The sequence below is a fragment of the Eulemur rufifrons genome, chromosome 7, assembly GCF_041146395.1.
Source record: "Eulemur rufifrons isolate Redbay chromosome 7, OSU_ERuf_1, whole genome shotgun sequence".
Taxonomy (NCBI): Eukaryota; Metazoa; Chordata; class Mammalia; order Primates; family Lemuridae; genus Eulemur; species Eulemur rufifrons.
Window position 1 is genome coordinate 274,123,332 of NC_090989.1, and position 14,622 is coordinate 274,137,953.

At 51.5% G+C, this 14,622-nt stretch overlaps 1 protein-coding gene across 4 annotated transcripts in view; it reads left to right on the forward strand.

Annotated features, from left to right (window-relative positions):
- DAB2IP (DAB2 interacting protein) overlaps window positions 1-14,622 on the forward strand; it is a 188,439-nt gene that overhangs the window by 106,498 nt on the left and 67,319 nt on the right. The window lies entirely within an intron of this gene.

A 14,622-nucleotide genomic window follows, 5' to 3' on the forward strand; every position in this document is an offset into this window, starting at 1 on the left:
GTGAAAGAACGGGCAGGCATCAAGGAGCCTTTTCAGCATTCAGCCCCAACATCTCAGGCCACCGGCATCTGCCTTCATAGGGCTGTGCCCGTGTGTACAATTGGCGAGTTGGCACTCCCTGTAGGGGAGACATAGGTGGAATGAAAATGTCTCTTCCCTCCCCGTTGGTTCCAGCAGGCAGAGTACAAGTTATAGCTCAACTCCTGCCCAAGGTTGAGTGACTGTAACCAACCCCTGGCACCTTCCCGGAGAGTGCCCCTTCTGCCTCCCAGTAGAATCACTAGACCTTTAATTTCCATCAGCCCAGAGAGGCTCTCTTCAGTGCCTCCCCACCACTGCCTGCAGCTGGCTTCCTGCCCCAGCTGCCAAGCCCAGCCCGAGGCAGGACCCTCAGCCTTTCTCTGATGGCCGTGGCGCCCCAGGGGACCAGGCGTGCCCTGGCAGGAAGATGCAGCCAGGCCAGAGCTCAGCGCTGGGTGAAGCCGCTGCGCCTTTGAAAAATCTCGCTTCCCATCTTTGTTATTGTCTGGGCGGCAGGCCACCCGGTTTGCTGCCTTCCTCTGCCCGGTCCCCCACCTTCTCCGGCTCTCTCTACCCCAGGAACATGCCCTTCTCTGCGCTTTCCTTGGCAGGGGTCAGGACCCTCTGCACTCGCATGCGAGGGCTTGTGTACGTACCCAGTTTTGTGTGCATGTGGTGGTTGTCCGGGGAGCAGGAGAGACAGCAGGCAGCCCGGCTTCCGAGTGTGTCTGCCCTCCCGGGAGCAGGCAGCATGCATGTCGTGTTTACCTCCTTCCAGCGGGAAGCCTATACTGAGAAGCCGGCAAGCACTGGCTGGCAGCGCTGGCCAGAGGTCGGGGCATGGCCAGGATGGCCTCATGCAGGTCCTGCCCAGCTTGGCCGCAGGTCAGCCTTGCCACATGCTGAAGGGGTACAGAGTGGGGGTTGGGAGTGAAACTACCAGCCTGTTTCTGGAAACGGTGGTTAACGGTAGCGGCTGGAGCAGAATGTCACTGGCAGTGGTGTGGAATTGTCTTATTAATTTTCTATAAACAAAATCTGGCTTGGTGGCTTCTCTGGCATAGGAATGGAGTACAGATTTCCCATGGACAGGCAGAGAGACTGGGTTTGAAATCCCTCTACCCAGCTTTAGAGCTGAAATAGTCATTGCAAGGACTGGGTCTTCTGATTTGCTGCTTTGCTTAGGAATAGATTTGTCGGCAGCTGCTGGGATGGATGGGCAGATATTTCTCTGGGGCTGTCCCTGGAGTCATCCTATTTGGAGTTGAGTGAGTAAAACCAACTATGGTGACCACCCCTCCCTCCCCCCCTCCCCCCGAAACTCATGGTCAGACCTCGGTGAGTGGAGAGATAGCTTTTCCTACTTCAGTGTGGTGTGGTTGTGCTTCTGGAGGCTGAGAGGGCAGAACGGGCTGCCTTCCGCTTAGCTTAGCAATGAGGAGGGATCCATGGGACCCCCTGCACTGGCTGCCATGCTTATGGCTGGGGAGGGGTAAGTGCTAAGACAACACAGCCTCAGTGAGTGGATGGGGATAGGGTGGGAAAGGAGATGGGGACTTCTAGGGTGTCAAGAGGGAGCCCTGGTCCCCGTGGCCTTCCCATGTAGATGAATAGCACAGGGCACTCTGGGGTGGCCACTTGAGCGCCAACTTTGGATGAATCTGGCTGGTGTATATCGTTGCTGAAGAGGCTTTGTTGCATGCTGTCTGTGTGCCGCACAAACTGCTGTGTTGGGGAGGTTATTTTTTACGCTGGAGGTTGGAGACCAGTTGGTTCTGTACTGGGATCTTTTGGCTCCCCGGAAAAGGAGTCTGCCTCAGGTGTGAGGATGCTGAACCTGCTGGTTGGGAGGCTGAGGTCAGGCCAGCCAGGGCATGGTGGGCACAACTGGGCTCTGGGGGCTGGGGGCTGCAGGACAGGTTGAGCCTTGCTCTTATTCTCCTGAACATGGCCTCAGGGGAGGTTGCCAGCTGGTCTTCACAATCCCTGGGTCCCTCAGACACTTATTTCTTCTTTGGAGGCTTTGGCAATAAGCACCAAGGACAGGTAATCATTTCTCTTGGATAACAGAAATGAATGCTGCTTGGAGCTCTTTCCAGGTGAAAGGTGTGCTGGCAAAAGCATTTTCATTTTGCAGGCTGGAAATGTTGCCGCTTCATTTACAGGGCTGTTTTAATGTTGGTAAAAGTGATAGAGGATGTGGTTCTGCCTTCCCAGAAGATAATTTTCAAGTCATTCATTTATTTATTAATGTTCCTGAGGAGCTAGGAGGGTCAGCTGGCAACATTATGCTTTCTTCATCCCTGGTCTTTCCTGATACTGTTTCTGGTTGACTCTGGCCCCGCCACACATGTTGGGAATATGCCCCATTTGGTGTTCTACCTGTCTAAAAGTACCCCTGTAGTTACTCTAAAGCAGCTATACCCCCTTCCAGTTCTTCCCAGTTGGCCTGGTGCAGGGCTTAGCTCATAAACGTGGGCAGCCCCATTGCAGGTAGGCAAGGCTGATATGTGTGGCATTAGAGATCGATTATCCATTCCAGGGACTGTGTGTGTTGGCTGGAGTTCCCACACCTGAAAGTTACTAATGGTGGGATTCCATGATATGTAGGACTAGGAAGGAAGATATAGCACTTGGAAGTTGGGGGTGGAGGCTTCCAGGGACCCACATCTGGTCCTGAGTAGGCAGGAATCAATTCTGTCCCTTGGGGTAAAGCAGTCCTTGGAGGAGGGAGAGAGGGGAAGGTTGGAGAGCCCCTGAGGAAATGGAAGGTAGGGTCTATTTTCCTGCTTTGGTTGCTGACAAGTACAGGAGGGGCTGGGCACCCAGGCTTGGGGTTTCCTGCCCTTGTTTCCTCCCCTGCTATAGACAGGGAGGGCCTGGTCCTTCTCAGCCTTCCCTTGGGACTGGTCTTTCGAGCACAGTGACATCAAGAGTGATAGTGCAGTTTAGACTATCACTGAGAGTAATGGGAAGCTTGTGATCTTGGGATTTGAAGCCAGGCATTCCTGGGGCAAGTCACTTAACCTTTCTGAGCCTCAGTTTGCACATCTGCAGAATGGGCGTGGTAATAATAATGTTGTTGGAGACATTAATACTGATACATTCAGCACATACTTAATAGAAAATGTCCTGTTCAGAGCTGTTTTCTTAGCATTTAACACTGAGTCTTACACATTTCTAAAATGTTCTAAAATTTTGTTAAATAATGTGTGAGTCTAGATGAATATGTTGTAGGTTTTCAGTAAATGTTAGTTAATTCCTATATGTGTTCTAAAAATCAGTTTTAGAAGTTCATTCTTCCATCCTATGTTTGGGCCATACTTGTTTTTAATCATTTAGACATTTAGGTTATGTCTAGTTTTTCTTTATTAAAAATGATTCTGGGATTTAAGTCCTTGAATATTTATATTTATCTACATCTCTGATTTTCCCATAGGGCAAAATCTTAGAAATGAAATTACTAGGTCAAAGAAGATAAATAGTTTGAAGTTTTTTTATAAAAATGTCCCCCACCAAAGCCTATAATAATTTACACTCCTCCAGTGATTTTTGAGAGTGTTCACCTGTTTCCTCACACCCTTCAAAACATTGGATGTCATCATTAAAACAGTCTTTGTCATTTGAGTAGGCAGAAAAATGGCATTTCTTTGTTATTTGCTTTCATTTGCTTGTGAGTGATTGAATATTGTTTTCTTGAGTTTAATGGCCAGTGTTGCTGCTTCTTTTGAGACTTGTCTATTCCTGTCGTTTGCTTCCTGAGTTCTGACAAGCCCCTTGCAGGCTTCTTGGTAGCCCTGTTTGGCCTTCCTCAGCTCTGAGAGGCCCCATGTGGGTGGATCCTACGCGTTAGGTGGGCCTCTGCCTTCCAAGAGGTATGACAGGGAGTTCATTAATTACCTGCAAGGAAGGCTCCCTTGGCTCCCTTCTCCCGACTTCTTCTTTTTTCCCTCCCTTCCTCCCCTCCTCTCCTTAAGGAAATCGGATTTAATTCTTAATCCGATAATTGCCATAAGGAGGCCTTGTATTTACACAGCACTTTGAGAGGTCTTCCACCTTATAGGGTAGGTAGGCAGTGAAGAGGCTGGTTACTTCCAGGAAAACTGAAGCACTCAGTCAAAGGCATGGAGGTGGGACCTACACAGAAGCCAGGCATTGTAACCAAATCCCCTCCGACTGTGGCATTGTACTTGCGGCTCCATGGGCTCCTTTGGGGGAGGGCCACGCATGTGGAGCCTCATCTCCAGAGGGGGGGAGAGCCACAGAACATGACCTGGACGCATAGAAGAATCAATTTAGTTTTTGCTTTCTCATTTTTATTGCCCTCCTTTTAGATCTGCGGCTCCCTTGTGTACTTCCAGAGATCCAAGGTGGGCAATATTTTTAGGCACAGTGGAAATTAGCTAGTGAGAATGTGATCAGCCCCAGGCTGGGGTTTCAAAGTCTAGAGAAGGCTTTTGCACAAGCATGTATGTGTGTGTGTACATGTTTCTGTGTGTCTTGCAGGTGTGCATCTGTCCTCATGAAGGTGTGAATACATTATATGTAAATGTCCTTAAACATGTCTGTGCATTTTAAATGAGTTAATACATGTAAAGCATTTGGAACAGTGCCTGGCACATCATATTGGGTTGTACTATATGAAGTAGCTGTTTTTGTGGGTTGAATACAGGCAATTGCGTATGGTGCAATCTAGTAAGTGTTCAGTATAAATGCTGGCTACCATTATTATTATCGTGCATTTTCTTCTCTTGTGTATGTTTAATATACCTTCTTGTGCCCATGTGTATAGTGTGGTCTGCGTTTGAGCACCTCACATGTGCATACCTCTGTGTATGTGTGCAGTTTCTTTCTGAGTGTGTGGACACTGAGCTGACTGGTTTTGTGAATAAACTACCCACCTTCTTGGGGAGAACTTCCTGGACAGCAGCCCTCTGACTCCCCTCTCACCTTCAGGTGCCAGGCCTGAGGGGTGCCATGGGACCTCTTCCATCCTCCCCAAGTAGCCCTGCCTGTTTCCAGGCCCCACATCTGCGAATATGCAAATCGACTCTTTAATGGAATCCCTTTGCAAAATATTACTTGAACCAGAAAGTTAATTACCAGGCTCTAATTAATGGCTATTTTAGAAGGCCACAGAACAAAACTGGAGGAGATCATAGGGAGACTGAAAAGGCAAGAAAGAAAAACATCCAGCTCCCCTGGCCAGTGTGTGACACCTTCCCAGGGCGGCAGGGCATGCTTAGCCGCTCCCCTGCTCTGAGCTGCCAGCCCACTGCCCTGCGATGAGTGGCTGTGGGTGTGTGAAAAAGTGCCCCTTGCACAAAAAACCTCTGGTGGTGCTAATCTTCTGGCCATCAGTGCATTGTCCGTCTGTGAGGAGTGGCCTGGACAGCACCCCAGCCTGGGGGTGAGTATGAGGAGGTATGGGTAGCAAGCTTGGGCTGAGGTGAGGGTGACATGCCCAAGGCCTGGGATCTGGGAGGGACAGTCACTGGCCACTCTTGCCTTGAAACTAACCCGTTTCCCACCCCTCCAGGGGCCTGAGGCAGGTTTCCACGGCCAGGTCTCTACCAGGGGCCCAGCTCCCTCCTTTCCCTTCTCTTAGCGCTCATTGCGGAGTCACCTGCGGCCCATGTGTGAAGTGAGACCTTCCTAGCACACCTCCTCGTTGGACGCTTGGTCAGGCCCTGCCAGCTATTCTCTGTCTCTGCCCCCCTTCTGCCACCCATTAAGAGAGAGTGATCATGCCTGCCCACCTGCCTCAGAGGACCGGCTGAAAGCTCAGAGGAGATTATAGTGACGGAAATGATATGGAGTTTCCCCTCCCAGCTGGGGTGTGCTTGTGTCCTCTATTCCCTCCTGAGATAGAGGACATTCTGTCCTCTGTGGGCATGTGGCTCTCCTCTTCTGTGTACACAGGCCATACCACATGCCACTTGGGCATGCACACGTAAGAACCTTCCTTGGCATTTAAAAAGCAAGTCCTTGTGGAAGCCACCACTGTACACCAGATGACCCCTCTGTGTCAGGTGGGTGTTGAGGTGAGAACCTAGGGTAGGAAGGAGGAAACAGGGTCCATCCCCTCCCCCCAGGGTCCCTGGCACCCTGCCTGGAAATTCTGTGGGCATTCCTGGGGGAGGATGAGAAGTGACCCTAAAGATGGAGGTCAAGCCCAATCTTGGGGCCAGGCCAACAATAGGGCCTCCCCGTCCCACTACTTGTGCCTGCTTAGGAGGCCTGCATGCTCCAGACGTTCAGGGTCATCCTTGTAGACCTCAACTGATAGAGCCTTGGCATTGGGCTGGTTGGAGGTACTAACTTTGCACTTTGAACAGAGGAGGCATTTGGAGTTTGTCAGTGAATAACTGAATGTGCATAAGTTTTCTAAGAAGGGTGGACCAATGGGCGGCCCCAAGACCCTGCTCCTTAGAAGGCAGCCTCAGTAGGCCTTTGCTACCTCCACCCTTCCGCTGCCTCCTCAGTTTTCACATGTCTCAGGTGGGGCTAGTGGTACAAGAACTGGCATTTCCCTGCATCAGATGCTCTGTGGGATGAGTTACTCCTTGGCACGATGATTTTCCACCTCCCTTTTCCAGTGGGCAGCCCCCACGGGAGAGTGAAGCGGCCCTTCTCCAGCCCGTGTCCCAGCTGGCTCTGGCCACCCCCACAGTTATCTCCTGCTTGTCGCCTTGACCTTTCTCAAACAAGCAGGGCCCTTGTTTGCAGGCCAGGCCTGCTTGTTAAAGAGTGCATTGGGCAGAGATATAGATGACACCAGGGTACCACGTGCCCTAATTTGATACGACGTTGTCATGGGGAGTTTTCATACTGAGGGTAGTGAATTAGTGTAGTGTCTCCCTGTGCCCACTGACTAAGGGGAAGTTAATTTCATGCTCTGTCTTTTTGACATTCATAGTCAAAGCGTTGTATTGCGGCTGCAGATTGTTAGCATGTAAAGGATGTATGAGCCTCAACAATTACTGTTTCCGGAAGGAGAGGAGATTGATTAATAGATTGTTCCCAGTGCCACGCCTTCTGCTCCTTGTCCCCTTTGCACCTTCTTTCCCTCTTTCCAACTTCCCTAGATTTCATTAGGAAACTCAGTCGCAAGAGTGGCCGTGACTAAAAACCCAACTCTTGCTTAGAAGCCCAGGGCAGGGGAGGACCTCTATGAAGAGGAATTGCCTAGGACACCTGATCAAATGCAGATTCTTGGGTTTCCCCCAGACCTTCTGAATTAGACTCTCTGCATGGGGTGATCATGTTTCCCCAAAGTTTGCTCCTTTTGCAGAGGGCAGGCGTTGTGCCCCAGCTGTGGGCCAGCAACTTTCCTAAGCACTTCCCATGCTGTATTCTTTTTTTTTTTTTTTTTTTTTGAGACAGAGTCTTACTCTGTCACCTGGACTGGAGTGCCATGGCATCAGCCTAGCTCACAGCAACCTCAAACCCCCGGGCTCAAGAGCTCCTCCTGCCTCAGCCTCCCAAATAGTTGCATACCATCACACCTGTCTGATGTTTTCTATTTTTAGTTGAGGCGGGGTCTTGCTCTTGTTCAGAGCTGGTCTCGAACTCCTGACCTCAAGTGATCCTCCCGCCTTGGCCTCCCAGAGTGCTAGGCGTGAGCCACCATACCCTGCCTATATTCTTATTGATTGCTCATAGCAAGAGGGTTTTTCTTGTTTCCCATTTCACACATGTAAAAACTGAAGCCTGATATGTGAATGGCCCAAAGTCACACATTGGGGGAAATCCTATGCCCAGAGAGTCCATTCCCTGGTTAATGCCGAGATACCACCATTAGCATGTTGTCCCCTTTCTTTTTAAGATTATGATGCCTTTTGCAATAGACCTTTTGCCTCCTCAAAGAAGTGTCAGTGGCCCCCTCTTGTGCTTGCACAGGGCTCCACTGTGAAAAGCTCCTTCGCACCGGTGCCCCGGGTCTCCTGAGGGTGCTTGGAGCAGTTGGAGCATTTACAATTGTGATTTGCATTTTGCAATCTAGCAGGGTGAGGCTCAGATAGGTGAGGGGGCAGAGCTGGAGTTGGAACTTGTCTCCTAACTCTGGGTCCAGTGCTCAGCCCACTTACCGCACCAAGGCCCACTCCCCTTACCAACTCCCTGGTTACAGGTGGGGAAACTGAGTTTCAGAGAGGTATAGTCACTTACCCAGGATCCAGTGAGTGGCAGTAATGTGATTCAGAGTCCACTGAGTCAAAACCCTTAGGACAGGACTAGCCAATGTTCCAGGACTGGACCGGGTGCCCTTGGTGCCCACCTGGGAGTGGAGGTCTTTCAGCACAGCCTGGAGGGTCCTGGCTCAGGGAAGAAAGTGGCTATCTTTGGAGAGACCAGGCCAAGTGAGGTGGACTGCACTCCCAGCTGAAAAGGCCAGGCACCTACTAGGATTGTGGGAGGGGATGGGAGTGGGACAGGCAGGGGGATCTGGGCCTGTGAAGCACAGAGCTAGAATTTCCCATCCCCTGCCCTGCCAATTGCCAAGGAGGTTAATAGCAGGCATGCCTCAGTTGGTCTCCCAGAGCTGGTCCAAAGCCCACCTCCATCACCTGCTTCCCTCTGAGCCTCGATTCTCTGTTTCAATAAAGCAAAAACAGAAACTAATGTCTCAGGGCCCAGGATTCTAGGATTCCTGGCCCAGGGCAGTGTGTGAAGTCTTTCCTGGGTTTTGGTTCACTGCATTCAGGTCATGAACCCCCTGGAGCTGTTGTAGAATGGAGCTGCTGTAGCAGGGTGGGTCAGAGACATCTTTCTTCTTGCTCTCTGCCCAGCAGGCCTCTCCTGGTGCAACGACAGCAGCACTACCCACTGCCCTTAAGTGGCCACTCAGGGTGGGCCAGGTCCTGCATGGGTGCTGTCTCATTTTGTGCTTGCTCATCTTGTCATTTTATCTTTACAACAGCACTGTGAAGGATAGGTGCTATCACTGTCCCCATTTTACAGAGGAGAACATTGAGCCTCAGCGAGACGGAGCAACTTGCCCAAGTGCTGCAGCTTGTAAGTGGCAGAGCTGGCATTCAAGCCCGGGCAGTCTGCTTTATTATGTAATGTAAAGCCCCTGCCATCAACCACTGTTCTACATGGTCTCTCCTCATGTGCTCTGTTTCACATTTTACATATTCTATCAATAACGGCATCAATAAACCACCATTTATTTATGAGGCACCTGTGTGCCAGGCATCGTGTGTCATATATGTCATCTGTGATCCTCTTGACTATCCTCATTTTATTCCCCCTGCCCCATTTTATAGGTGAGGAAACTGGCCTTAGAGAGTAGAATCACTTATCCAGGATTAGCCTCACAATAGGTTTAGAACGCAGATCTCTTTGGATCCAAAGCCAGGGCTCGCTCTACTGTATTAACTAACGTTGCTCAGCACATCCTATGCGTGTTCTCAGCAACTTTGCTGGGATGAACTCACATCACCCTCACAAAACGGCCCATGAGATATGTACTGTTGCTGTCCCTGGTTTACAGCCAAGCAAACCTGAGCTGCCTAGCTAGAAATGGCAGAGCCAGGATTCAAGCCCAAGCAGTCTGGCTCTAAACTGCTGCACAGTGCTGCCCTCTTCCTATTTCACTGATGAGGAAATTGAGGTTCTGAAAGGTAAAAGTCACTTGCCCTGAGTCAGACAGAAGGTGAGTGGCAGAGACAGGATTTGCACCCAGGTCTTTCTAGAGTGTTTCTCTGTCCCCAGGTGAGAGAACATGGCAGCTGCTAGGAGCATTTGGGAGAGCATCCCAGGGGCACCAGGGCTCTGCAGGAAGCTGTTGTGGGTGTCCAAGCTCCGAGGTGGTGGGGCTGGCAGTGGAGGCAGGCCTCAGTGGGGGGGGGTCCCCAAGATGTGGGGTTGGGGGTAGGCCTGGCTCAGTGACCACCCCCTCCCACTTGCAGCTTCTCAGTTATTCTCGAGTGCCTTTCTGTGGGCTCCCCCAGGGTTCTGGGCCCCCACATCTCTTTTCCTCTTGACAGAGCTGATGAGCTGTGGCTGCATTTGGATCTGTTGACTCATGATGCTGGCTGAGTTGGGCGGGTGGAAGAAGAGGTTGTGGCTAGACTAATTGGTGTTCCAAAGCACCCTGCTTCCTCCTAGGTCAGAACGCAGAGGTGACTTTCATCACTGCCCAGAGGGTGAGGGCAGACAGGTTCTCCCGACCAGCCTTTGCTCTGGGTTGGGGAAGGCGGATGCATCTGGCACAGAGGCCTCCAGCTGCCCAGTGCACTAGTGCAGCCCCCTGACCGTAGTGCCAGCGCCCTTCTGGGGAACACTGCCTTCTGTGGACTGGAGGTGCATCGGACAGCGGCAGGGCCATGGCCAGAGCTTCTGGTCCAAGCCCATCCAGCCTGGCTGCAGTGGCTATGTCCAGTTGCCCCAGGATTGTGATGTCCACAATTTTGATGATGGCTGTTTAGGAGGCTTGTGGGATCCATTCCAAGGCATTTCAGAGTTAAGAGATAATGGAGCTGGCAGAGAACTTAGTGAGACTTAAGTCTCTCCAAGCCAGGAGTGCACTTGCAAGGCCTTGCTGTCCTCCGTGCCTCCCCCAGTCATTGTTCAGAGTTGCCATAGGAGCGTTTTCCCAAATCAGGGTCCACAGAATACTGCATTCTTGCAGTTGTTCATGGGCGCTTGGGAGGATGGAATTCCATAGTCCAAACTGGTCAGGGAAGCAGTCTGTCCAGAGTTTCTCAAACTCAATTCCAAGAGGTTCCTGGAGGTAAGACTAGATGTTTTACTCCAGAAGGATTATGTGTTCAACTAAATTTTGCATCCTTACTCCATGGGAGTTATTTGTGATCCAGAAGATGAAAGGCCCTGAGAGGTTCCTGCAGTAAAGAAACCAGTTCTGCTTTGTTTAATCCAGGGTTTCCTGTCCCCCCACCCCGGGAGCAGCTGTTACCATCTGTGGAGCAGTTGTGTTCTGCAGAACATTATTTAGTAAACATTAGATACCTCTTCTCAGAAGCACGTTTTTTAGGGGATTTTGGAAGTATTCCCTGCCTTTAGGACCCATGGGAGTAAGCCTTGAATGATGGCATCGCTGGTTCAGCAACAGGTAGTGGGAGTTTTTTTGTTTTTTGATTTGTCTGTTTGTTTGGAAAAAGGCATCCCAGGTCCTCGTAATCATTCAAGCAGCTACCAGCTCTCCTGTGTGTAGGATGGGGCCTGGCTGTGGTCAGAGCCCTCTGTGGGGAGGTGGTCTGACTGAGGCCAGCCTGGGTCCAGCGTCTGGGGGTTTCTTCCCCGTTCTTCGGGCTGGGTGGCTCCCTTGTACCTGGTAGCTTGGGCTCTCGACACCCCGCCATTCCCCTGCAGAAGGCAGTAATCGGGCAGAGACTGCCCACAGATTTGCATAATTGCACCGTCCCCTGAATAATTAATAAAGCTCTGTCCTTGCTGGGAGCAAAGTCTGCACCATTATGGATGGGTTTGCTATGGATGGGTTTGCCGGAGCTCTTTCAGGGAAGCTGATGGTTCCCAGACTCCAGTTCCTTTCCTGGCATGGAGCCCCCCAGAGAGAGGAGAGGGCACTGGGTTGTGGGGGTGGGAAAAGCTGGTGTGTCCATGTGGCTCCTGTAGCATCCTAAGGGGCAGAGGTAGTAGCTCATGCTGCTTTCTTCCAGGGTCCACAAATGGGTTCTCTAGATGGTTTGGGATTCCGCATTCTCTCTACTTTCTGTGGTCCCACAAACTCTTTTTCTCTGAAGTGTGATCGGCTGTTGTGCGGACTTAGTCCCCTTTTCTGGTAGCCAGAAGGGAGCAGTGCTTGCCCATAGGGTAGAGCGGTAAGGGTGGGTTTGCAGCAAGAGCAGGGGAGGGGGAGGCATTTCTGCTTGGGGCCCTCCTCCTTCTTCAGTCCCTCCAGGTTTCTGGGTTTGTTAGGTCAAGAGGAGCCTGGGAGTGACTCCCATTTGAGATTTCTAAATCCCTTTTTATGGTATTTCACTGAAGTGAATTTTCCTTCTGATACATGGTCTTGCCTCCCTGTCACACCAGGACGGGGAGTGAGGGGCAGGTCTCCCCCTGACGTGTAGTTGACATTGGGAAAGTCCTATGGTCTTTCCAAGCCAGGAGTGCACTTGAAAGGCCTTGCTTTCTCCCCTACTTCCCCTGTTTATTGTCCAGAGCTTCCATAGGACTGTTTTGCAAACTGGGTTCCACCGAACACATTCTTACAGATGTTAATGGGTGCTTGGGATGAGGGAATTCTATAGTCCAGACAGGTCAGGGAAGCATCCAGTGAACCCACGTGAGTAAGTTTCCTCAATGCATGGCTCCTTGGAGGCTTAAATGTGCCAGTGTGTGTCTGAGTCCACAAGAGGGAATACAGGCTGCCGCTTCCCACCCACACTGACTACCCAGGGTCTGTCTGCACATCTCCAGTGAAGGGGAGCCCTTTCCACCTGGAGCAGCCCGTGCCCTTGTGGGGCAGTGCCGGCTCATGGAAACTCCCCCTGTGTTGAGCCTCCCTAGCTAACATTTATGCAGCACTTCATCGTTTACCACTTGACACTCACACCAGCTAGGGAGGCGGCGGGCATGTAGGGTAACTGAGGCCTTATCTGAGGCCAGAGAGGAGAATTATCTCACCTAAGGGCACGTAGAATTGGTGTTTAAACCCTTGTCTGCCAGCTGGACTTCAGCTCTTTTCCCATGGCCACCAAGAAACCATTTGCCCCCTGGATACCTGTCAATACGTTGGCTGGGGTGGGGCCTCGGCACCTGTTGCTCCTACAGCCCCCTTTCTGGCTTGCTTGGAGTGAGTATCTGGGGGTTGGAGGTGGGAGGTAAGTTAAAGCCACCTTGTTTAATAATTTCTCAGCTGTGGGGCCTGGCTTTGGAGCCATACGTAAATAGGGGCAAGCTGCCAGATGCCCCACTCTTTAAACCGTTCCCCCAACTCTCACCCTTTTCCTTCTCCTGCCCTCTTACTATGTTTGAGGTGCTCCAAGGGCCGGGGAGGCACTTGTCTTGGGCCGGTGGTGGTAGTGCAGGGGGTGGAGGAGGAGGAGGTCAGAGGGGTCCATCTGGCTTGTCTTTCTCCAGGCCTTTCTGAGAGTCCCTGGCCAGGCCTGGTGGATGACAGGGGCAGCCTGGGGTGAACCTGTTCATAGCAGCTAGGTTTGGAGGCTGCCCTGAGACTGCAGTGTGACTTCAGGACTTGGGCCAACTTTTATATCTTGGGTCATACTATACCATGAAAGGGCCTGCATTGCCCCAAAATGGCACTTCCATCCTAGTCCCAAAGAGAGCAAGCCACACTGGGGCTCCCTGATGAATAGAATCCTGCTCTGCTGACAGGGACCTAGGTCCAGATCTGGCTCCGCGAGCTCTTGTGCGGTTTGGGATGAGTCACCTAATCTCTCAATCTCCATCTCCTCATTTTTAAATGGGCACCATGATCACAGTTGGTGCCTACCTCCTGGGCTCTGAGGTCCGCATGGGATCATGTATGTCACGTGACGATTTTATCATATCATCCTCTCATCAAACATACTTTCACGTTTGCACATACCATGCTTTTGAGCTTCTGTTTGAGACCCCAGAATCCTGCCAGCAGCTCCAACCCACGCCTCCCAGAGTCCACCTCATCATGTAGCAAGAGATGGCACAAGACAGGCATGAAATGATGTTTGTGCCAACATTTCTCCCACTTAGAAAATCAATATTCTGTGGTCTGCCTAATTGCTCTGTTGCTGCTAAATGAGTCATTATGGAGGGAAAATAGCAAATGCATTGTGAGATTAATGGGAGAAAATAGTTGGCAAATGACTTTGGTTTGCTTCCGAAACTCTGAGAAGGTGTTACTAGAGAAATCTGGAGAGCCATGCAAGGCCGAGTCCCAAGCAGCAGGGAGACAGGCAGCTATTGACACTGAGGCTCCCTTTTAGGGCAGGGCACCCGTTTGAAGATCACAGGGGCTGGAATCAGGAGTTACTGAGTGATCAAGTCAGGAGCTAGTGATGGGACAGGAGCTCTGATGGCCTGGTGCCAAGGGTAGGGCATACTCTTCAGTTAGAGCCCGTTACTTGCCAGGCACGGTGCTAGGCTGGGGGATGCAGTGGTGAGCACAGCCAGCCCCAGTTCCTGCCCTAGGGGAAGAGACAGGCTGGGATGAAATTGTCCCACAGGTGCATGTGTAATAGTTAAGGCATGTGACGTGAAGGTAGGGAGAGCCCAGATTTGGAGGGTTCCATCTGGCGGGAGTGATGGGTACAGCTTCCCTGACAGAGAGGAGTGAGTGGAGCTGTCAGGGAAGGGCCTTTTGGGCAGTGGAGAACTTGTGCAAACCCAGCGGTGGGGGTGGGGGGGGAGCTTTGATCTTCCCAGGCCGTTGGGTTGTCAGTCTGTGGAGTAACTTTGGGGCTGGATGTACTACTGCCTGCTCCCAGCTCGGGGAGCCAGGCCACACTGTGCCCCTAGGGACACTGGTAGCGCAGAGCCAGGTGGGCAGCTGAGCCCCAGGTGAGGGAGGAGGCCTGGGACACTTTGCTACTGCTGTTGGCTAGAAGCCAGTTTCAGCCCAAACTCAGGTCTGATTGGCTGTTCCCTGCAAATATAAACTGCAGCCCTCCCTGG